The 24,141-nt window shown below is 54.3% G+C and overlaps 1 protein-coding gene across 2 annotated transcripts in view; it reads right to left on the reverse strand.

Moving 5' to 3' along the window:
- Positions 1-24,141, reverse strand: part of IGSF21 (immunoglobin superfamily member 21) — a 281,725-nt gene that overhangs the window by 229,105 nt on the left and 28,479 nt on the right. The window lies entirely within an intron of this gene.

The following is a 24,141-nucleotide window of genomic DNA, read 5'->3' on the forward strand; positions in this document are numbered from 1 at the left end:
TGCTGCAGTCCACGGGGTCGCAAAGAATCAGACACGACTGAGCGACTGAACTGAACAGGCTTCCCTGATGGCTCAAATGGTAAAGAATCTGCCTGCAACACAGGAGACCCAGGTCCCATCCCCGGGTTGGGAAGATCCCTTGGAGAAGAGAATGACAATCATCTGCAGTATTCTTGCCTGGGAAACCCCATGGACAGAGGACCCTGGTAAAGTCTGGGAGTTGGTGATGGACAGGGAGGCCTGGTGTGCTGCAGTCCACGGGGTCACAAGGAGTTGGACACAGCTGAGGGACTAACTCTTGGACTAGTTGTGAAGTCATGTCTGATTCTTTGAGTGGCTTGTCATTTCCTCCTCCGGGGGATCTTCCTGACCCAGGGATCAAAGCTGGGTCTCCTTCACTGGCAGGTGGATTCTTTACCAATGAGCCACCAGGGAAGCCGGCAGATCCATAAGTGCTTCTAAATTTGTCATCTGGTGACCTGAGATCATGTAAAGATTTGGATGTTCAAAGGGGAGGGGATGAGAGGAGAGGCAGAGGGGATGCACAAAGATGCCGTTTATCACAGCGTTTCGCCAGCTCCCTGTGTAGAGTCCTCCATGGCTCCCTATCGCCAATCTTCCCCAGAGTCTAGACTGCACCCTGCTTAGAGTGTCTTCAGAAGACAGGTCCAGCCTGAACTTGGTCCTGCTTACTGATCATTCTTTCACTGGACAAATTCGTCTTGGATGAACAGAGGGTCCCAGAACTGGGCTGGACACTAGGCTTCAGGACAGACAGACAGACACCTTATCCCCATGAAGCCTGCAGTCTGACGGGGGAGGGACGAATGATGAGTGTGCAGTGATGGCTCCAGGTGACAGACAGGGTGATGGGGGCAGTCGCCTAACCCAGCTGTCCTGCACCAAACCCAAGGTAGGGACCCTCCACCCAGGGGCCCCGGGGGGCAGAGGTCCTGGAGGGGAGCCGCCCGAGCAGAGCCCTGAGGGATGCGTGGGAGGGGATGGTCCTCAGCGTCCTCTGACTCCGGGGTGGCACGCACCTCCAGCTTGCCCAAACATCCCGCTTGCCTCTCTCCCCCAGACTCTCGCTGGGCTCCCTCTCTCCTGCCGTCTCTGGGTGATCAGGGTCCTGAAGGACCTCCCTGGCTCACCCTCTCCTAAACACCCAGCTCTGACAACTTCCCACTGCCCCCACTTCATGCTCTTCAGCACTTAACCTGAAGAACGCGAGGCTCAGAGAGGGCAAGAGACTTGCCCGAGGTCACCCAGCAAGCAAGCGGCACAGTGAGGGTTTGAACATGAGCCCTCAGACCCTGCAAAAGGCAGAGAGGGAGAAGGAGAGAAACTGCAAGTCTCTGTGGGGATTCCAAAGGCAACATCAGAGGGATGCCCAGCATGACCCCTGACAAGGGCAGGCGGAAAGGCTCCTCGAGGAGCCCTGCAATGCGGGTCAGCAGACACCTGGGCCTGGGTGGGTGGGTGGCAAACGGCTCAGACAACCCATCAGCAGGATATTAACAAGCCGTCCGTCCAATTAGGAGCCAGTAATTAAAATTCATCTTCCTTCCTACCGCACAGTATTAAACCACAAACACTTCATTATATGCCTCTTACCTCGCTGATTTGCATAAACGGGAAGAAACACTTAACAGAGGCAACACTAATTAATGCCCGGGGTGCACTGTGGCTTAGCGGCCTGTTGGCAGCTTCTGCTTGGGCTGCGAGTGAGTCCTGCACGGGGCATGGTCAGGCTGAGGAATGCCACGGGCTGGGTGTCCTCAAGTTGGAGGTGGCATGGGGTAGAGGGCTGGCAGAGACACTCAGACTCACCCCTGCCCTCAGGGAACTCCCAGTCTGATGGGGGCGGCCCTGAGCTGGCCCTTAAGGAGATCCCAATCTGATGAGGGAGAAAGGGCCTCCAGAGGATATTCCCAGTCTGATGGGGGAGGCTCAGGTCCTACCTTTGGAGGGTCCCAGGCAGATGGGAGATGTACAGCCTGTGCCCTTGGGAAGCTCATGGTCCAGGGAGGGAGACAGAGTTCCCGCTCTGAGCAAACGCCTACCCTGGCGGAGGAGACCCAGCCCTTTTCCTGCGGGAGCCCTGAGTCTGATGGGGTGTCGGCCCCTGCCCCGGAAGTACCCTCCATCAAAAAGGCAAGCTGATGAAGTGGGAAATTCTTGGTGTTGGGAATCAGGCAAACCAAACATGTGACCCCGGGAAAGTTACTTAACCTCCCTTAATTGCAATTTCCTCATCTGCAGAATAGGCACTTAGCGTCCCATTAACCGCCGCAGCCTGGGAGGAGGAAGGGCAGGTTTGCTGTGTTGCTGGAGCCCCAGCGGGAGGCAGGGTGCCAGGGCAAGTGCTGAGAAGATGACATGAATGGAGAGACCACGGGTGCCCTGCCTGGCGAGCCCCCGGCGTGGGCTGCAGTGCAGGGTCTGAGGTCCCGGAAGGACGTGAGAACCAGGACGTGCCTGGGCCCACCTTGCAGGTGAGGGACCGTGAAGGGGCCCTGCTCCAGCCCAGCCTGGAGACAGACGGGGGCAGCATCAGAGCACCCCGAAAGGTGCGAGAACCCCACCCCCCCCTCAAAAAGTCTTCTGGGGCAGAGAGGGGCGGGGCAGTGGGGAGTCTGGGTCCTGGCCTGGGAAGCTGCAGCCAGGGCTGTTGCAAGGCATTGCGAGTCTGAATGTCTTTTTGACTCCAGCCCTCAGCCCCATCTCTGCCCTGCCCCTGGCCGCACCCCACTGCCCATCACACCGTTACCGCCTGTCATGCTCTGCTTCCCAGATTACACAGACTCAGAGACAAAAGCCACAGAGCTGGCTGTTAGGGAAACCTAGAGTTGCTTGGGGTCTTCCCCAAGCCCTCTTTATGAAACCTGGTTACTAAACATTCAAGTGACATTAAGGAAAAAAATCCAAGATGCTAAAGACTGCCCCTAGGACCCTCACTATAGGGGGTCACGGGTGGGCCTGGGGGCCTTGGTCTTGCCTTCTAAGAAACAGCACTCAGGCTTGGACCCAGGGGGGCCTGGGTGGAAGCCCAGCTCTGCCACCCATCTGCTGTACATCCGTAAGCAACTTGCTTACCCTCTCTGATCTTGTTTCCTCTTCTACGAAAAGGAAAGGATGAAATGCAAATAGGGGCGTGAAGCGGGAGGGCGTGAAGCGGGAGGGCGTGCGCACACCACTCGGCCCATCCCGCTCTCCTTCCCTCCCTAGCTGTGGCGGTTTAGTCACTGAGTCGTGTCCGACCCTTGTGACCCCAAGGACTGCACAGCCCACAGGTTCCTCTGTCCAGTGAATTCTCCAGGCAAGAATATTGGAGCGGGTTGCCATTTCCTTCTCCAGTGAATATTCCCGACCCAGGGATGGAACCCCAGTCTCCTGCACTGAACGTGAATTCTTTCCCATTGGAGCCACCAGGGAAGCCTCTGCCACCCCTTAAAGGTCTAGGGCTCATGCAGGCCCCGGAAGTGACCCCCTCCCACCCAGGCAGGCCAGGCCCCGGGAGTGGGCAAGGCCAGGCCGGGCCCGGCCCCTCCCAAGAGGGCAGGGGCTGGTCTGCATGTCCATGAGACCCGGATCAGCTCCCAGCTGGGTAAACATGGCCTGCCAGGCCGGAGGTGCACCGTAATACCTATTACACGTATTAATGCTTCACCTTCCGCCCGCACTGCATCTGGGCCTGTCAAACACGCAGCCACGTTCATCAATTAAACGCCCAGCCTCCCGACCGCCCGCCACTATTAGCTTCTCTTTCCTCGCCCTGGGCGGGGCTGGGAGCCAGACTGCACCAAGGTCACGGCCCAGGCCTCAGGGGCGGCCTGGCCGGGCTGAGCTGGGCCTTCAGGACCCACAGAGGGACCCGGCTCGCCCTCCTCTGGCCTGAACCTGCCCCACTCAAGGGGCTCCATGGCCCCCTCGCCAGCCCCCAAGCGTGGGTCACTTTCCCAATTTCAGGGTTGCCTAGCTGGTCTCTATCCCCACACTTGTTTTGGAGAGGGATGGATGGGGCCCTCTGCCCGGCACCCAGCTCTTTGGGGACCCTAGACCCCGCATGCCCCCCGTGCCCTTCCATTTGGGGCCTCGGCAGAGTTGCCCTTGGAGGAGTGGGTGAGCTGGCCTGGGTTAGGAGTGAAAGTCACTCATGCGTGTCCAACTATTCGCCACCCCATGGACTATACAGTCTGTAGAATTCTCCAGGTCAGAATACTGGAGTGGGTAGCCTTGCCCTTCTCCGGGGGATCTTCCCAACCCACGGATTGAACCCAGGTCTCCTGCATTGCAGGTGGATTCTTTAACAGCTGAGCCACAAGGGAAGCCCAAGAACACTGGAGTGGGTAGCCTGTCCCTTTTCCAGCGGATCTTCCCAACCCAGGAATCGAACTGGGGTCTCCTGCATTGCAGGTAGATTCTTTACTGACTGAGCTATGAGGGAAGCCTCTGGCCTGAGTCAGGTCCCCCTTTTACCTGCTCCATAGCTGTGTTTGATGAACCCTTAACAAATGCCAAGCATACACAGGTGCTGGATTCTTATCCCCACAGAGCAGGCAGTTTTACCTCCATTTCACAGACGGACAAGCAGGGGCCCAGAGGGGCAGACAGCTCTTCCAAGGTCACAGGGCCCCAGAGTGGCAGAGTCCAGGCGGAGACTCGGATCACCCCTCAGACAACCTCCACACACTAGTCAGGGTCTCTGCGCGGCCCCCTGGGCTGGGTGCCAGGGTAACAGTGACCCCTGCCAAGGGTCACAGTGTGGGGGTTGGTGCAGACACCCAAGCAGGGGAGGAAACCCAGGCTCAAGCAAAGTGCCACGCAACACAGGAGTCGGGGGGCGGGGGATGAAGGGAAGCAGGGAGGCAGAGAGGTGGTTTCTGGGCTAAAAGTTGAAGGATGTTAAAAGGGGTGGGGATGGGGTTCATTCCAGGTGGAACAGCATAAGCTAAGCCATTTGGAGTCAAAGAAAATGGACCTGCCTTGTGTAGCCAAAGTCCATCCTCTTTCCTCCCCCGCACTCACTTTTCTCCCTTCGCACCTGTCCTTTCCTTTCTTCTCTTTCCTCTCCTTTCCTTAGAGGAGGAACTTCCTGGAGACCCTTGAGACTGGCTAGAATCAGGAGAGGTCCTGGAGGGCTGCCTGGAGGAAGAGTGAAACTGGTGGTTCTGACCTCCTGGCTCTATCTGCCTCCGCTGGGACCCACAGGAAGCCTGAGTGACACCTCCCCTGCCAGCCCCTGCCCATCACCAGCCTCTCACAGTGGATCCTTCCCAGGGACAGAGCCCCTCTCTCACCTCTGACATGAGCCTCCCTGCTCGTGAAAGGGAAGCTTTCTCAGCACAAGACGCACTGTGATCAGAAACACACACGTGTTTTCTCCAGGCAGGACCCAGCGCTGAGCACAGGGCTGACCCCAGCCTCCCTGAGCCAGGCATTAAGGTCAGAGAAGAGATGGCTGAGCAGCTGATGCTCCTGTCCTTGGCTTTCCTTCGACACCAAGCAGAATCAGAGGAAACGGGAGTGGGCTTTGAATGGGGAGACGTTTTCATGCAGGAGGGAAGTTTGAAAGGAAGTGTAAAATGGGAGTTGGGACTGGCAGGCCTTGAAGGGGGCAAGGGTGTACTCAAAAGAAGAGACTAGAGCACCAAGGTCGGGTTCTATCAAAGTGCCCGTGGGGGGAGCCCAGGCAGGGAGGCACGTGTGGAGGGCACCAGGCAGGACATAGGAACGACTTCGTCCAGGAGGAAGCAGTAGGGAGTGGTGAGGACCGGGGTGAAAGGGGAGCGTGTGCCCTGCCTAAGGGCACGGCATTCCCTGACACAGCACACACAGGTGACAGGAAACTGGCCTAGACGACGTTAGCTCTAGGGGTGGACAGGGGCCTGCAATGAACTCCCTACGGGGCAGCGGAAGGCACGTCCCTGCTCCGGGCCTCAGTGTGTCCAATGAACACACGGGCTTGTTACTAAGGCGGTTTCCTGTTCCATCAGCAACCAATGAAATGAGGTAAAGCGCCGGTGCTTCCGGGTGGATGGTGACGGGTTACGCCGACGCTACGCGGGGCGGCGAGAGTGACGCAGGTCTGGGTCTCGGACCACCTGGAACTTAGGTCCTGGCCCTGCCCCCCCACCCCCACCCCCTTGCCATCCCTGGCTGACCCACCCGGGAGATCGCTGCCCCACCTGACCCTCGGTCACCACATCTGTGTAGAGGGGACCGTCACGGGCGATCCCCAGGCGATGAGCATTACAGGAGGATGTGGCCCATCGGCCATGGGCTCAGAGTCAGCACTGTCCCACTCCCGGCCCAGGCCCACGCCGTGACGGTCTCCCTGGGACCACACCTTGCTCTTTCATCCTGTTAGTGAGCCAAGTTGCCAGGGCTTGGCGGAGCAGGGCTGGTGTGACCAGCCAGGTTGGGGCCTTCTGATGCCCCTGGGGCTGTGCATGCCTGAGCAGCTCTGAGCTCCAGTCCAGCCCTCTGGCTGGGCCCCCTCTGCAGAGTGGAGGCGAGGATGCTGGCATAAGCCTCCTGAAGCCAATTACCGCCGTCTGCGGACGGTAATGGGACGAGAGGACAAAGCCATCCATAACTGTTCCGCGGTTTGTACCAAAGCTGAAGCAGTGCCCGGGCACGCCTCCATCACTCTCCCAGCTTCCTTGCCACCGGCCACCTGTTCTAAACCAGCGGAGGACAATATGAACAAAACTTGAGACACCCTCCTCCCTTCAGGGCCGGGAAGCCCCGTGACTGCTGCCGTTGAGTGGGTCCTGGGTGCCCTTGGGGGCTCACCTCCGGAGCCCCTGAATCTGGGGACGTCCCCACTGTTGGCTGGCACACTGAGAGCCATCAGTAAATGTCAGCCTCCGTGCTCTTACATCCCAGCTGTGGGGGAGGAGCTGTGCTGGGCCCTTTAATTGTATTATCCTTTTAATCCTCACTTTAGCCCCATAAGATAGCTTTTTGTATCCCTATTCCAAAGAAAAGTGTTCAGAGAGACTGAGTAAGCTTCCAGGATCACCAACTGGCCTCGCTGAAACCAGAGCAAGGGGCTGCACGTCAGGAAGCAGCTTCGGGTCCTCAAGGGCTCCATCACGAGCGACTTGGGAGCTGTCCTTGGTGAGTTTCAGTGAATACATAACAAGCGAGGCAGGAACTTCGTGCCCCTACCCCGCCAGAGGCCAGACCCACCCGGATGGGAGTTCCAGTCTAAAACTTACAGAAGAGAAATGATGACGACCGACACCACTTGCTGGGTCCCTGCCATCACCAGGAAGATGGCAGACAGTGCCTCCACCCTGCAAAGGTACAGACACCTGAGCTCACTTTCCAGGTGTGGAAACTAAAGTTCAGAGAGGTCAAGCAACTCACGTGGGCTCACACAGCCTCTAAAGGCCAAACTGGACGAGCTCAAAGCTATTCAGAACTAAGTCTCTGCTTTCTAAACACCCTCAGCTCAAACATCGCCTCCAAGGAGGATCTTCTCTGACCCCACCCAGAGCCCCTGAAATTCACTCTTCCTGATTCAAAGTGTAATTTCCCCTCTAGAGTTTAGCTCCCGGAGGGCAGGAACACTGGGGCTAATGCATAGCTGGTTTGCAAAATGACTGTGGATGACTATTTGCATCCATTCATTTGACAAGCAGGTAGTGAGCCCCTGTGACATGCCAAGTCCGGTTCAGGCTCCAAGGAGACAGCAATCAGTGTACAAAGAAAAGCCGTGCCCTCATGGACTCCACATCCTAGTGGGGAAGACAGACAGTGGACCAGTGGCCACATAGATAGATGATAAATGTCATGTACAGACGAGAGGGAAAAAGAACAATGATCCAGGCCCCGGGGATGGAGAGCAGGTGACCACGCGTCCTGGAAGGCCCAGAGCAGGTGACCACACGTCCTGGAAGGCCCAGAGCAGCCCTGGTTTAAGCCTTGTGTCCAGTGGAATCATTAGTGTCTTTTTTTGGTTTAAAATTGTCCGCTATGGGTGACAAATTCTCTGGTCATCTATGATGGGAGGCACCAGTGGGCTACCTTTGATTAGGTGGTGGGGCAGAAACTGTTGTTTTTCACCAATATGCAGCTAGAAATATCTCCCAGGCTCCCTGTGGTTAAGCAGGGCCTGGTCAATGAAAGGAGGTCGTAAGTGTCAGATACCACTTCCACCCCAGACACCCTGTGAGACCCCTGCCCTCATGCAAATCATTGGTCAGCCAGTATTCACCCCTGTCCCCCACACACTGTTGGGGAGTGCACTTCCTGTCCCACTGAAGTGGGGCACGATCATGGGACCTGCTTTGACCACTGGAATGTGGCAGAAGTGATGCGAGCCAATCTGATCCTCGCCCTGGGCATGCCAGTTGAGACGCTCTGTGTATTCTTTCTCGTTCCTCTTTGGCAGAATAAATACAGAGGAGCCCTAAGGGGGTCCTAGGAATGACAGAGACACGAGATAGAAAAGGCTGGGATCGCTGACTCACTGCTTGGAGGTGAGCCACCCAGGGGAGCCTCTGCATAAAGGGAAGAATAAATGCTTTTGATTTTGCCTGAGCAAGAAATTCACTTTTATTGTGTTGTCACTAAGAGTTTGGAGTTGTTCATTACAGCAGCTAGTGTTAATCACCCTGACTGTTACAAGTAGTCAATGAAGGCCTGTGTGAGGAGGAACACTTGAACAGAGACCCAGCTGGAGTGAGAAAGTGTCACTCCATACGGAGGGCAGGGCACGCGCAAAGGCCCCGGGGGCCCAGAAGTCTCAGTGGTTCATGGGGGCCGAGTCACATCCTTCACCACCTGGCCACCCTGCTCAGGTTCACATAACCTGCCTGAAATGCTATTTCCTCCAATCAAACTGCCCAGCTTTCCTCCTTTAAGGCTCCGAGGTGGGGAGGCTGGCGTGGCGACAGAGAAGGACAAGGGCTATCAGCTCAGAGGCCCGGGGCAGACCAGACACTCTCCACTTGGAACAGTCCAGACGGCACTGACATCTGGGACTGCACTTGGTGAGACCATGGAGAGGTGTCAGGTGCCCAGCCCTGATGGGGCAGCTAGATCACAGGGGTGCCTGGAAGGTGCTGCTGTGAATGCAGAGGTCTCAGTTCCAAGGGAGGACCTGGGAAAGGGGTTTAGCACCCAGGGAGGGGGCAGGGCGGAACGTCTGTGGAGTACCTGGTCCCAGAACCAGATATTTACAAATCTGTTCTCACCCAGCCCCCACACGCAACTCTTCCAGGAAGCCAGTGTTTCTGGCTCTGGGCACCCATCTTCAGATACCTGCAGCTGAAACAGAATCCTGGGACCCCCATCCCTGAGGGAGGAGCACGGTGACTGGGACACAGCCCGGACCTAACTTGAAGCCACCGTCAGTCTCCTGGACCAGGGGTTGTATACGGACCATCTCTCATCTTCCCAGCCTCCCAGAAGGAAGTTTGCATGCTCAACCACTTCAGTTGTGTCCGACTCTTAGTGACTCACTGGACTGTAGCCCACCAGGCTCCTCTGTCCTTGGGATTCTCCAAGCAAGAATACCGGAGTGGGTTGCCATGCCCTCCTCTAGGGGATCTTCCCAACACAGGGATCAAACCCATGTCTCCTGTGTCTCCTACCCTGCAGGTGGATTTTTTACTGCTGAGCCACCAGGGAAGCCCCATAGGGAAGTTTATCCCCACTTTTCAGATGAAGAAACTGAGGTCCAGAGAGACCCAGGTTCAGAATGAGTGGCAGCAGTTTGAACCCCAGAACAACTTGGTCCCAAAGCCTGCTTTCTGCTATTATGTAAATGAAGAGATGACTTAACCATGACAGTCATTAGCACACAGGGAACCTGTAGCAGATGTGCTGCCCAGCGCTGCATTCACGCTATCTCAGAGACTCCTCAGAGCTCCCTTTGATGCTAGGCCCTGCAGTACCCACTTGACAGATGAGGAGCACAGGGGAGAAATGACTCACTCAAGGTCACACAGCTTGGAAATGATGGAGCCAGAACGGAGAGACGGGTACATGAAGCCAGGGCCCTACCCTGGAGGAGCCCTCGGAAAAGCCATCAAGGTTTCCAGAACCTGCCCACGTTACAGAGGTCTGTTAGGACCGATTGTGGGACTGGCCGGCCCCCGAGAGCTGAGCGGTGGGAGAGGCAGATCCTGCAGGTCGGGCACCCAGCCAGAGTGGCGGAGTCAGGATATATCACCCCTGATGACTAGCAACATTAGCTCCGTGATTCGAGAACATTCACGGTATTGACACTAATGATTAGCACAGCAATGAGTCCGAGCCTCTGAACCGTGCCGGACAGTCCGCCCCCGCCCCCGTGCATGTCACCCTTGCCTGTAAGACCACTCAAGCCTGGCCCTCTCCCGGGAGCCTTGGGGACCGTCCCGGCCCCCAGGGTCTCCCCTGAACCCCAGACGCTGCCCCACGAGGGCCACACGTTTCCCCCGAAGACTCTCTGGCCCTGTCTGTCAGTGCTCAGCAGCAGGGGCTGGGTCACCCACAGCTGCAGCCCCTGGGGGAGACACATGTGATCTGGCTGTCAGTGCAGGCAAGGTGGGCCACAGGAGTGTGACCGGGAACCCCCTCTGTGCCTCTAGCCCATCACAGGTCCCCAAGACCGCAGCAGACACACACTGGGAAGCACGTCATGCTGATGCTGTAAGAACGCGGGGATGTGCAGTTCAAGCACAGGGATTATGCTCTGGCTTTTAAAGTGGATATAAAACATTAACTTGTTTGCTAGGAAGGCTGGTAGGTACTCTGTACTTGAATAGAAACAACGTCGCTCATTCAAGGATAAAACATTCATTCTTAAAACTGAACAGGCTTGGTTTTTCCCTACGTTTTATTTTTATTCCCCTTTACTCCTGAGCAGTGAAATCAGCTGTAATGTGCAACCTCTTGCTCACCATAACGCACATTCCTTCCCTCGATAAACATCTCTGAGCTCCTTCTCTGAACCAGAGACACGGAGGTACACGTTTTTCAATAGTAATAATTATATGTGCTCTCAGAGAATCAGATGATGAACAAGCAGAGAAATGACCGGAATTCTTGGGGATATTGAGAAGTGTCCTGAAGGATGGCTAATATGTGCTAATAGAGAGAAAGCGGGGGAAGGAGACATTTCAATGACTAGGGCCAGGGAAGGCAGGTCCTAGTCCCTTTGACTTACTTTGGGCCCCGCAGAAGCAAGGCAGCACCAGGCGCCAGGGCCACGGTGGGGACAGTTCAGACCTGGCCCCTGTCCAGCTGCAGCTTATAGCTTGCTGCTGCGGCCTGGATCTAGAGCTGTCTGGTGGCGGTTTAGTCACTGAGTTGTCTTTGACTCTTGCAACCCCATGGACTGTAGAGCCTGCCAGGCTTCTCTGTCCGTGGGATCTCCCAGGCAATAATACTGCAGAGGGTTGCCTGCCTGGGTTCAAATCCCAGTTTTACCACTAACCAGCTGTATGGCCTTGGGCGATTTCTTAACTTCTCTGGGTTTCAGTGTCCCCATCTGTAAAACAGAGATAATAAGAGTACCTCTCTGTGACTGGCCGACAGGACATACCCCACATCCAAGGTCAGAGAAACCCCAGTAAGACGATAGGCGCTGGGAGAGGGCATCAGAGGGCAGACAGACTGAAAACAACAATCAAAGAAAACAAACCAATCTGATCACGTGGACCACAGCCTCGTCTAACTCAATGAAACTATGAGCCAGGCCGTGTAGGGCCACCCAAGACGGGCGGGTCATGGTGGAGAGATCTGACAGAATGTGGTCCACTGGAGAAGGGAATGGCAAACCACTTCAGTATTCCTGCCTTGAGAACCCCATGAACAGTATGAAAAGGCAAAAAGATAGGACATTGAAAGAGGAACTCCCCAGGTTGGTAGGTGCCCAATATGCTACAGGAGATCAGTGGAGAAATAACTCCAGAAAGAATGAAGGGATGGAGTCAAAGCAAAAACAACACCCAGTTGTGGATGTGACTGGTGATGGAAGCAAGGTCTGATGCTGTAAAGAGCAATATTGCACAGGAACCTGGAATGTTAGGTCCATGAATCAAGGCAAATTGGAAGTGGTCAAACAGGAGATGGCAAGAGTGAACGTCAACATTCTAGGAATCAGCGAACTAAAATGGACTGGAATGGGTGAATTTAACTCAGATGACCATTATATCTACTACTGTGGGCAGGAATCCCTTAGGAGAAATGGAGTAGCCATCATGGTCAACAAAAGAGTCCGAAATGCAGTACTTGGATGCAATCTCAAAAACAACAGAATGATCTCTGTTCGTTTCCAAGGCAAACCATTCAATATCACAGTAATCCAAGTCTATGATCTGACCAGTAATGCTGAAGAAGCTGAAGTTGAACGGTTCTATGAAGACCTACAAGACCTTCTAGAACTATCACCCAAAAAAGATGTCCTTTTCATTATAGGGGACTGGAATGCAAAAGTAGGAAGTTAAGAGATATTTGGAGTAACAGGTAAATTTGGCCTTGGGGTACAGAATGAAGCAGGATAAAGGCTAATAGAGTTCTGCCAAGAGAATGCACTGGTCATAGCAAACACCCTCTTCCAACAACACAAGAGAAGACTCTACACATGGACATCACCAGATGGTCAACACTGAAGTCAGATTGATTATATTCTTTGCAGCCAAAGATGGAGAAGCTCTATACAGTCAGCAAAAACAAGACCAGGAGCTGACTGTGGCTCAGATCATGAACTCCTTATTGCCAAATTTAGACTGATTGAAGAAAGTGGGGAAAACCACTAGACCATTCAGGTATGACCTAAATAAAATCCCTTATGATTATACAGTGGAAGTGACAATAGATTCAAGGGATTAGATCTGATAGATAGAGTGCCTGATGAACTATGGACGGAGGTTCGTGACATTGTACAGGAGGCAGGGATCAAAACCATGCCCAAGAAAAATGCAAAAAAGCAAAATGGCTGTCTGAGGAGGCCTTACAAATAGCTGTGAAAAGAAGAGAAGCGAAAAGCAAAGGAGAAAAGGAAAGATATACCCATCTGAATGCAGAGTTCCAAAGAATAGCAAGAAGAGATAAGAAAGCCTCCCTCAGTGATCAATGCAAAGAAATAGAGGAAAATAATAGAATGGGAAAGACTAGAGAGCTCTTCAAAAAAATTATAGATACCAAAGGAACATTCCATGCAAAGATGGGCTCAATAAAGGGCAGAAATTGTGTGGACCTAACAGAAGCAGAAGATATTAAGAAGAGGTGGCAAGAATACACAGAAGAACTGTACAAAAAAGATCTTCACGATCCAGAAAATCACGATGGTGTGATCACTGACCTAGAGCCAGACATCCTGGAATGTCAAGTCAAGTGGGCCTTAGAAAGCATCACTACGAACAAAGCTAGTGGAGGTGATGGCATTCCAGTTGAGCTATTTCAAATCCTGGAAGATGATGCTGTGAAAGTGCTGCACTCAATATGCCAGCAAATTTGGAAAACTCAGCAGTGGCCACAGGACTGGAAAAGGTCAGTTTTCATTCCAATCCCAAAGAAGGCAATGCCAAAGAATGCTCAAACTACCGCACAATTGCACTCATCTCACACGCTAGTAAAGTAATGCTCAAAATTCTCCAAGCCAGGCTTCAGCAATACGTGAACCGTGAACTTCCTGATGTTCAAGCTGGTTTTAGAAAAGGCAGAGGAACCAGAGATCAAATTACCAACATCCGCTGGATCATGGAAAAAGCAAGAGAGTTCCAGAAAAACATCTATTTCTGCTTTATTGACTATGCCAAAGCCTTTGACTGTGTGGATCACAATAAACTGTGGAAAATTCTGAAAGACATGGGAATACCAGACCACCTGACCTGCCTCTTGAGAAACCTGTATGCAGGTCAGGAAGCAACAGTTAGAACTGGACATGGAACAACAGACTGGTTCCAAATAGGAAAAGGAGTGCATGAAGGCTGTATATTGTCACCCTGCTTATTTAATTTATATGCAGAGTACATCAGGAGAAACACTTGGTTAGAAGATGCACAAGCTGGAATCAAGATTGCGGGGAGAAATATCAATAACCTCAGATATGCAGATGACACCACCCATATGGCAGAAAGTGAAGAACTAAAGAGCCTCTTGATGACAGTGAAAGAGGAGAGTGAAAAAGTTGGCTTAAAACTCAACATTCAGAAAACTAAGATCATGACATCTGGTCCCATCACTTCATGGCAAACAGATGGGGAAGCAGTGGAAACAGTGACAGACTTTATTTTGGGGGGTTCCAAAATCACTGCAGACGGTGACTCCAGCCATGAAATTAAAAGACGCTTATTCCTTGGGAGGAAAGTCATGACAAACCTAGACAGCATATTGAAAAGCAGAGACGTTACTTTGTCAATAAAGGTCCTTCTAGTTAAGGCTATGGTTTTTCCAGTAGTCATGTATGGATGTGAGAGTTGGAGTATAAAGAAAGCTGAACACTGAAGAATTGATGCTTTTGAACTGTGGTGTTGGAGAAGACTCTTGAGAGTCCCTTGGACTACAGGAGATCCAACCAGTCCATCCTAAAGGAATCAGTCCTGAATATTCACTGGAAGGACTGATGCTGGAGTTGAAACTCCAATACTTTGGCCACCTGATGAGAAGAACTGACTCATTTGAAAAGACCCTGATGCTGGGAAAGATTGAAGGCAGGAGGAGAAGGGGACCACAGAAGATGAGATGGTTGGATGGCATCACAGACTCAATGGAGATGAGTTTGGGTAAACTCTGGGAGTTGGTGATGGACAGGGAAGCCTGGCGTGCTGCAGTCCATGGGGTCACAAAGAGTCAGACATGACTGAGTGAACTGAAGTCTCACAGAGGTGCTGTGAATTTAAATGAATCGTGTCTAAAAACCTAGAACAGTCCTGGCATGTAGGAGGTACACATTTTTCAATAGTAATAATTATATGTGCTAGAGAAGAATCAGATGATGAACAAGCAGAGAAATGACCGGACGGAATTCTTAGGGACATTGAGAAGTACCCTGAAGGATGATTCAAATGTATTAATAGAGAGAACACGGGGGAAGGATACATTTCAACGACTAGGGCCAGGGAAGGCAGGTCCTAGTCCGTTTGACTTACTCTGAGTCTTGCAAGAGGGAAAAGACAAGGCGGCAACCATGGGATGATGCTGTGAAGGGCGATCCGAGCAGAGAAACTCCAAGTTCAAAGGCCCACGGGCCGGCCAGCTCCCTGCACACCCAGAAGAAAGCCAGGAGGCCAGTGTGGCCGGAGCAGCAGGGGCGTGAAGAGAGGTGGTCCCACCCGAGCAGGCAAGGCAGGATGGGGATTTGACTCCAAGTAGGATGGCAGACCTGGGAGGGTTTTAAGCCTGGGAGTGATTCAGCCTGATTTACATATTAATAACAGCTCTCAGGATTCTTTGAGGCACTCAAGGAGGCATGTGAGGGCGGCAGTCACAGAGACCAGCTGGGGGCCCTGGCAGACAGGGCGATGGCCTGGACCGGGGGAGGCAGCGGCAGCCAGGTCTGGGTGGTGCTGGGGGAAAAGCAGCCCGGGACGTGTTCTTCGACCAAACGTGCAAAGTAAGAGGAGAGAAACCATGGGTGATTCTCCCTCTCTCTCTCTTTTTTGGTGTCTGCTGGGAGACATGCTTTATTTCTGACCCTGAGTAAATCGTCTAACCTCTGTGAGCCTTGCTTGCTCCATTTATTAATCAGGGGTCATGTCACCCGGCCCCTCACAGAAACGTGAACCTACTATATAGATAGAGAGCCGGGAACGGGCTTGGGGCCGAGAGATTGAATTCTGTTGGGCCAAATTCTGGTCCCACCTGAGACCTTCTGTGGCTCCGACCTTGGCCGGAAAGCAGGTCATCTCCTCACCCGCCAAACAAGGCTGAAGGAACGATCCTATAGTTGGCCTCTCCCATGGGGACACAGGCAGGTATTTCTAACCCCCTCCGCCCCCCGCCCCACGCGGGGCTGTGGCAGGGCTGTGGAGGAGCTGGGGGAGGGGCGGCCCCACCGCTCAGCATCACCTCCCCTCCCTGCCCGGGAGTGATGCTGCCCAAAGGACCCTGAGAAAGGACAAGGGCTCCAATCCAGCCCCTCCAGAGAGAAGCAGTGATAGCCACGGTCACCTGCTGAGCCAGTTAAGGGCCCAGAGCAGATCAGAGAGGCCCACCTCCTCTATAATCCCCATCCCCTTCCCCGCACCCCACCAGCCTCTTCTCCCAAAAGAGAGGGAAGGGCAGGACCCAAACTGATTAAGCCTGCCCGGTCCAGAGCTTCCAGACAGGGACTCGGAGACAAAGAGGCGAGGGTTCTGCGGTTCTGTGCTCCTTCACAGCTTGCAAGAAGTTGGAAACAGGACGGAGAGTGGGGAGAAACTGCCCTTTATCACGCCCTCCCCTCGGCCCATTCCTTGTGGTATAGCACTCAGTTCTTATGATACTCTTGTTTTCTCTAGTAGATGGATAGCCAAACAGGATCAGAGATGGCAAACGATTTGTCCAAGGCCACACAGCAGTGGCAAGTTCAGGGTCACGTCCACGCTTTGGTCACTGCTCTGGCAGAAGCCACACATTTCTCCCCTAAAGGACCAAGCTGGGCAGAGTCTTTCCCTTTCCGCCTGGGAGGGCTTGGAAAAGAGATGGAACTGGAGCCTGGAAATATTTATTGAAGGGATGAATATCAGAGTGGCTGTATGGCTGTATTCTCTTCCCCATCATGGGATCCATCCCCTGACAGAGCCTCGACCTCAGCCGGGGCGCCCAAGGGCAGCGGTGGGATTGATCTAAGCTCCATCCTCAAGCTGGCAGGTGCCCCCACATGCCATGAACCTGCTCTGCTCCCTGCCCCGAGAAGCTGACATGAGGGATGTCATTTCATTAGCCCCTTCCTGCCCTTCTGTTTGGACTCCAAAACATCTACATAAATTACAGCCCCGGTATTTATTGCCTCCGTGTTGTGCCGGGAAGGGCGTGTGCGTGCTCCGTGCCCTGGCAGCGGGAAGGTCACCGCGAGGACTCTCTCCCTGCCTCCCACCCCGTCCCCTGTCCCAGGACCTGGTGCCGCTCGGGCAGCAGAGAACGGGCAGCCTCCAGGGACCTGGGAGGGACAGGGGCACTCAGGCTCTGGGGAGAGGAGGGAGGCGGATTTTACGGCAGAGTTTTCACATGGTTGGTTTCGCCATTAACTTTGAATGCCTTTGTGGGTCTATAAAGTTCCCTGTGGTGGTTTATAGGGAGTATGAATCGAGGAAATTGGTGGCAAAAACAGGGTAATGGGCAGCTTTCAGGTACCCACGCAAGGGTCAGGGAACAAAGGCAAGAAGCTGCCATCTCCCCACAAAAACTTAAGCCCATGATAACTTTAAAAACAATTTCACATAAAATCCTTTCTGTTTCTCCTCCAGAATTCTCTGTCTCCAAGCACAGAAGCGTCTGGCGGGATAATCACCACGGAGTTCACAGCGGTCGTCTGAGCGGTGGCGTTCTCCTTTCTATGCCTTTCTAAATGCTCCAAATTGTCTCCAGCTTCTGGGTGTTACTTTTGTGGTAGAAGAAAAAAAATTATTTTTTTAAAAGTCAGATAATTCAAAACAGCAGAAAGGAATGTTTCCTGAGGCACCCACGATTCGTCTGTGATAATAACCCCTCGCTGGGGCTTGTGTCCTGGCGTGGCCCTCCAGCCTCGTTGGTGGGGAAACTGAGGCACTGAGAGCGCACGTGTCTCACTCCAGGCCCCGCTGGCCTCACCCGGAACCAGCCCTCCGCCCCTCCAGCGCGGCCCTTGCCCCTGTCTGTCCGGCTCCCTGTGGCTCCAGGGCAGAGAGATCACTGCTGATAGCCCTCAGATGGGGTGAGGGGCTCCTCTTGCTTTGCAGGGTCCTGAGCATTCTGTTATGGTGGTCTGATGGCTGTATTTACTGAAGGCTTTTCACATCAGACTTAGAACGTCTTATGGGTTCCTCGGGGGACTAAGGGACTGGACCAAGAGGCTTCCAGAAGATTCCAGACCCAGGTTAGTCTAAGTCAGGATGGAGCAGATGCAGAAACCAGGTGTGGAAGGAAAGGCGGGCCAGGTTGCCTCTGGGGTGGGGAGTGGGGCCCAATCAGCTGTTTCTGAGTCAGCCAACCTGGGCAGGAAGGAATGGGGAGTGTCTCCCTCTCTGGGCAGGACCTGGCTGGATCAGGAGCAGAGGGTGTGAAGCCCTGGCTCCAGGCCTGGAGAAGAGGAGGGGTGTCTGTGAGTCCCCTGTGGACCCCGATTCTTCCCACTCAGCTCAGACTTCCTGAGAGGCGGCCCTGTCCCAGGGAGCAGGGACAGACCGCTCCCTGTATCCTGCCTCCCTTCCTCTGTGTGAGTCTTTTCCGAGACAACCATGTGAAAACATTGTGGAACAAAATCAGACAGAATGGACACTCACGTTCCCCTTAGATCAGTGTGTGACAAGGACCGCAGACCCTGAGGGCTCCCCCTCTATGTAGGGAGACAGAGCCCCAGGCGTGGTGAAGCACCATATGTCTGGTGGAATAGATACAGCCCTTCCCTGGGGAGGTCCCTCGTCAGATGGAGGAGACACACCCCTGTATTATTTGAGAGTTCCCCATCTAACAAAGAAGGCAAGACTCTCACCCAGAAAGAAACCTAGGCTCCTTTAACGAAAGTGTTATTCGCTCAGTGGAGTCTGAGTCTCTGCAACCCCATGGGCTGTAGTCTACCAGGCTCCTCTGTCCAAGGATTCTCCAGGCAAGAATACTGGAGTGGGTTGTCATGCCCTCCTCCAGGGGATCTTCCCAATCCAGGGATGGAACCTGGGTCTCCCACATTGCAGGAGGATTCTTTACCATCTGAGCCCCCAGGGGAGCCCCCAGACTCCTTTAATAGAGCCACAGAAATGAGGTTGCAGGCTCACCTCTTCATCAGCATTAGGTGATTCCTACGGGACTCAATGCAGAAAAGGAGGATTTAGTGGAGAGCATCCAGGAAGGCTTCCTGGAGAAGGTGATTTCTGGGCCAAGCTCTGAAGACATGTCAGCCAACGGCGCTGGGTCCTGCCTTCAAGGAGCTCAGGGGGCAGGAGCAGAGGGGAGAGCACTGGACACTGAAAAAGAGAGGCTGGGATTGGAAACCCATGTAATGGGTTTAGGCTGGGTTAGGAGCTGGGGCTTTATGCCTGGGCACTAGGGAGCCATGAAGAGTTTTAAACAGGGGAGAGGGTGGTTGGGTTTGCAGTTTGAAAGACTCCGCTGGGCTGCAGGGAGGAGGAGGCAGCGGGGGAGAGTGGAAGCAGGATGCGGGAGAGACTGCTGAGATGATCCAGGCGGAGTGATGGGGGCCCAGCCTGAGGCCCGGCCGTAGGGTGGAAGAGCCAGCCCTGGTGGTAGAGGGCGCTGGGGGAAGGCTTGAAGCCCTGACAAGGCTCAGTGATATCTGCTCTCTGAGCGGCTGCCTGGCTGGGCTCCAGGATGCAGGCCCGGGGTCCCCTTCTGAAGTTGCCCATCAGACTGCAGGCGTCCTGACACCTAGACAGCAGACCTCTGCTGTCACTAGGCCCATGTGGGGCCAAGGGCAGAGAGGAGAAGGCCCCAGGCAGGCCCTGAGGTATCCTGGGGTCCCCCGGTCCACAGCCCCCCGTACCCCCATTAAAACACCCAGGTCCCAGTTGAGCCGTTCAGCTGTCGAGGTCACGGGCCACCCCCGCCTGCTGAGTCCTCATCTGGAAGGACATTAGTCCCCATGGTTAGTGAAGCCTTCAAACCGGGCCGTGCAGGGGTCAGCCTGAGGCCTGGACTGACCCATCTGGGAGAAGAGCTAATAAGCCCCTCAATTTGCATATATGCAAACAAGGCCCAGTGTTGGTGGAGCAGTCAGCACAGCCCACTGCCTGGCAAGGCCGCTGGGATTGGCCGAGGTGCTGGAGTCTCATCTGCTGGGCTCGTGCCCAGCTTCTTCTCAGCCGAGGTCTCCTTGGGTGGGAGACCAAGTCTCAGAACGGGCGTGACACCTCCTTCCAGAGGGCAAGGGAGGCGGGGCAGGGCTTTCTGGGCAGGATCAGGGAGGGCCCATGGATTTCCTGGGTGTGGGCTTCTTATCTTTTACTTTGGGCAGAGGGAGAAGGGCCTTCAGGCCATAAGACACAGGAGGGACATCTCCCCATCACAGCTCTGGTGATATGGCGAAGGGGCCAACCCACGGCTTTGACTCTGAGAGGCCTGAGTTCTAATCCAGACTCTGCCGCTTGCTGCTGTGTGAGTCTGGATACTTTAAATGACCTCTCTGGGCCTCAGCTGTCGCATTTGTAAAATGGAGACACTGCCTCCCACATAGGCTATTGTGAGGATTAAAAGAATCCTTATAGTGGAGTGCTAGGTATAAATGGTCATGCAGTCGCTGAGTCATGTCCAGTTCTTTTGTGACCCTGGAGACTGTAGCCCACCAGGCTCCATGGTCCATGAGGTTTCCCAGGGAAGAATACTGGAGTGGGTTGCCATTTCCTTCTCCAAGTTAACGCCCAACCCAGGGATCAAACCCGAGTCTCCTGCTCTGGCAGGCGCCTTCTTTACCACTGCGCCCCCAAGGCAGCCCCGCTAGGTGCAGGCCGCTGCTCATCCAGCAGCTTCCCTGTGTCCCCAGCCACGGTCTGCAACAGCATATGCCTGCCTCTCTTCTGCTTCTGTTCTCCTCACCCTGTTGGCTTGTTTTGCTTTTTATCTGAAATGTGCTTTTGTTGTTCTCACTCAGTCTCTAAGTCCTGTCCAACTCTTCGCGACCCCGTGGACTGCAGCACGCCAGGCTTCCCTGTCCCTCACCATCCATCAGAGTTTGCTCAAACTCATGTCCACTGAGTGGGTGATGCTATTCCACCATCTCATCCTCTGTATGAGCTGTGATTTAAATGGTGTAAAGCACATTTCCATTCAGTAACTTAGGCAATAGTTGGTGAAGTTGGTTGGCGATATAGCCTCATTTTACAGATAAGGAAGTCGAGGCCCAGAGAGGGGCAGTGACTTGCCTGAAGTCAATCAGCAAGTCAGCAGTGGAGCAAGGCCTTCCCCCGCCAGGCCCCTCCCTGTCCTGAGCTCTTTTTGGCCTGGCAGCTGCTGGAGACCCATGGCTGTGCTTCAGCCTCTCCCCATTTCTCTCCTTTCTGTCTCTGAGTGTTCCTCCTCTGTCTGCATCTCTATGTTCTAGGCTCTCTATTCCCTGAGTCTTTCATTCTATCCAATGCCTGCTGACATTGGACAGCCAACCCTGCTCAACCAGAGAGTGGGAAGTTCCATCTTGTGTCAGGCTGCAGTGTCTCTTGCTTTAGAACCAATCTGCATCCCCTTTTATCATCATCGGCAGATGGTGATCTTATTCGTTGAATAACCATCATCATCGTCATAAATGGGAACAAAGCAAAGCAGCTTCCAGAGCTGTTAACTCCTCCTCCTTCTCCCTCTTGTCTTCTCCTGACCAGATGAAACCGTGACTTTAAGGTCCTTCTAACCCTTCCTCCCAAAGCCAATCCCCATCGCCTTGGATGCTCACCCTTCTTCAAGCCGCGGTTGCCCCAGTGTCCTGTCCTGCTGGGTGACCGCAGAGGCGGTGAGGAGAGAGGAAGTGGGGAAAGGCGTCGGGGGTTCGCAGCCCTAAGACCTAGCCAGCTCTCCTGTGTGGGCTCCAAGCCTTCATCAGTCCATGACTGCTGCGTGCAGACACGTGCCAGGGGCTGAGGGGAGCAGAGGGAGGCATGTGACATGCACACCCGCTCCTTACTTCCGCAGAGAACCGGAGGGCAAAGAGCGCTGCCTCCGGCCTCACGGGACGGCTGGGGAGAAGGGACAGTCCACGGAGGGTATAACCCTTGGTGCAAACGCCGTGACAGGCGCGGAGGAGGGATCCCCAGCCGGCAAAACGCAGGTGTAGTCAGGGGAGGCTTCCAAGAAGAGGTGACTTCCGAACTGAATCCAGAAGGATGTCTTGGCATAAGCCAGGTGACGAGGAAGGGAAGGAAAGAGTGAGCAGAGGGAACAGCAGGAGCCGAGGCCCAGGGACGGTGCAGACTCTGGTGTATCCGACCAACTGGAGAACTAATCACAGTGACCTTTGCTTCTGTGGCCAGGCACATGCAGGCACAGTTCTGTGTTTGACCAACAGGTACTTGTGAAATCCCCACAAAGGTAGGTAGAATGAGGGCTTGATTTGAGCTCCTCCAGATACAGACTCAGAAAAGAATTCAAGTGCAGGTAGCCTCTTTGGGAGGTGACTCGGGAAACTAGTGAGGGAGTGCGGAAGGGAAGGCAGCTGATACCGTTGTGTTAACACACCAGCTCCCACCACGGAGCCCACGCCCGCTGAGCTTCTCTGGAATATCCCACCGCAAGCAAGGATCTGGAGCACGCCCTCCACCCGCCGTCCCTCCTGGGCTGAGGACTGGTTCCAGGGACACCAGCTCCCCCTACTTCTGTCCTGTCTGGTGTCCAGGCCAGGGATGCCACCCCCAGAATGCAGAGGGTCACTGCATTCACAGAGAGCAGATATGGCTCTCAGATAGACAGAAAGGCCACGGGGCTATGGCTGGACACTGACCACAGATGAGGACACTGAGGCCAGAGCATCCAGGTTCTCACAGCCAGCACATTATGGGGCTCAAACCCAGGATTCTGCTCCAGAGTCTGCAGTCATAACCCTGGAGCCACACTGCCCAACGGGGTCGACTCCCAAGAGGAGGGAAGGGGAGCATGAAGGACGAAGACGGGAAGGAGGGCAAGAAGCCTGGGAGGCCAAGCAGAGAGCGGGTGAGGCGCCTCACCCGGCAGCCACGGTGTGCGTTCCTCGCTGGGGACCCCGGACTCACCCCAACGCAGGCCAGGCAGGGCCCCTCCAGAGCCCAAGGTTCTGAGCCTGAATCAGAGCCCTCTCCCTCTGGTTCAAGGACCACATTTCCCCACCCAGACTAGAATTTCTTGTCAGATGTGGCTTTCCCACTGGGAAGGGAAGAGTGAATTTATTTATGCGAACGTTCTTACAAGGGTTTAAACACTAGCGTGCATTTGGTTATATATGTCAGAAACTGTCTTTATTGAAAAGGATTTTAAAAATACTTGCAACGGCGATCATCCAGGAGAATCTAGAAAACATGGTCTCTGTACTCAAAAAGGGTGAGAGCTTGTTTGAAGAGGACTCAGTGATTATGAATGTGGATTTTCAAGCCCCAGCCAGAATTGAGCACACGAAGGTGAATGTCACTCAGGCGTGTTCGACTCTGCGACCCCATGGACTATATGGTCCATGGGATTCTACAGGCCAGAATGCTGGAGTGGGTAACCTTTCCCTTCGCCAGGGGATCTTCCCAGCCCAGGGATCGAACGCAGGTCTCCCGCATTGCAGGCGGATTCTCTACCAGCTGAGCCACCAGGGAAGCCCTTATTAAACGCTCGATGACTAAGTGACTGGGGTAATGTGTGCGTGCTCAGTCGTGTCCAACTCTTTGTGACCCCATGGACTGTAGCCCGCCAGGCTCCTCTGCCCGTGGGACTTCGAAAGCAAGAATATTGGAGTGGGTTGCCATTTCCTACTCCAGAGGATCTTCCCAACCCAGGGACTAAATCTGCATCTCTCGTGTCTCCTGCATTGGCAGGCAGATTCTTTACCACTGAGCCACCAGGAGAAGAGCCATCTGGGGACTGAATCCCAACCCTCCCGCAGGCTCTGTATGTGGCCCTCTCTCTGACTCAGTTTCCTCATCTGTAGGGAGCAGACAGGGATGTCAAGGGGATGGAGGTGAGATGACCCAGGGAAGGCCCTGAGCAGGAGCCTGGCTCTCGGTGAGCGCTTGCTTGAAGGGGTGGTGACAGCAGCCCAGTAAGGGGGCGGGTGGAGCAGGCGCTGGGCTGGAGTCCGTCCTGCACGGACCCAAAAGGAGGCTCCGCTCCTCCTGGGTGATGGAGCCAGGCGTGTCAGGCCAGAGCCCTCCCGCCCCCACAGACCCTCCCTCGATGAGGAATAGGGGCTTCGGGATAAGACCCCAGCTCCCTGCCCTGGGCGGGGGTGGACCCTGGGGCCTGTCCCGTTCTGCCTCTCAGCCGTCCGGACACAGCTGTGCCAGCTTCCTTTCTTTTTCCATCTCCCTGGCCCTCTCCCACGTTGCTGTCTCCGTGCGTGCGTGCATG

This window comes from Bos indicus, chromosome 2, assembly GCF_029378745.1.
Source record: "Bos indicus isolate NIAB-ARS_2022 breed Sahiwal x Tharparkar chromosome 2, NIAB-ARS_B.indTharparkar_mat_pri_1.0, whole genome shotgun sequence".
In the NCBI taxonomy this organism is placed as follows: domain Eukaryota; kingdom Metazoa; phylum Chordata; class Mammalia; order Artiodactyla; family Bovidae; genus Bos; species Bos indicus.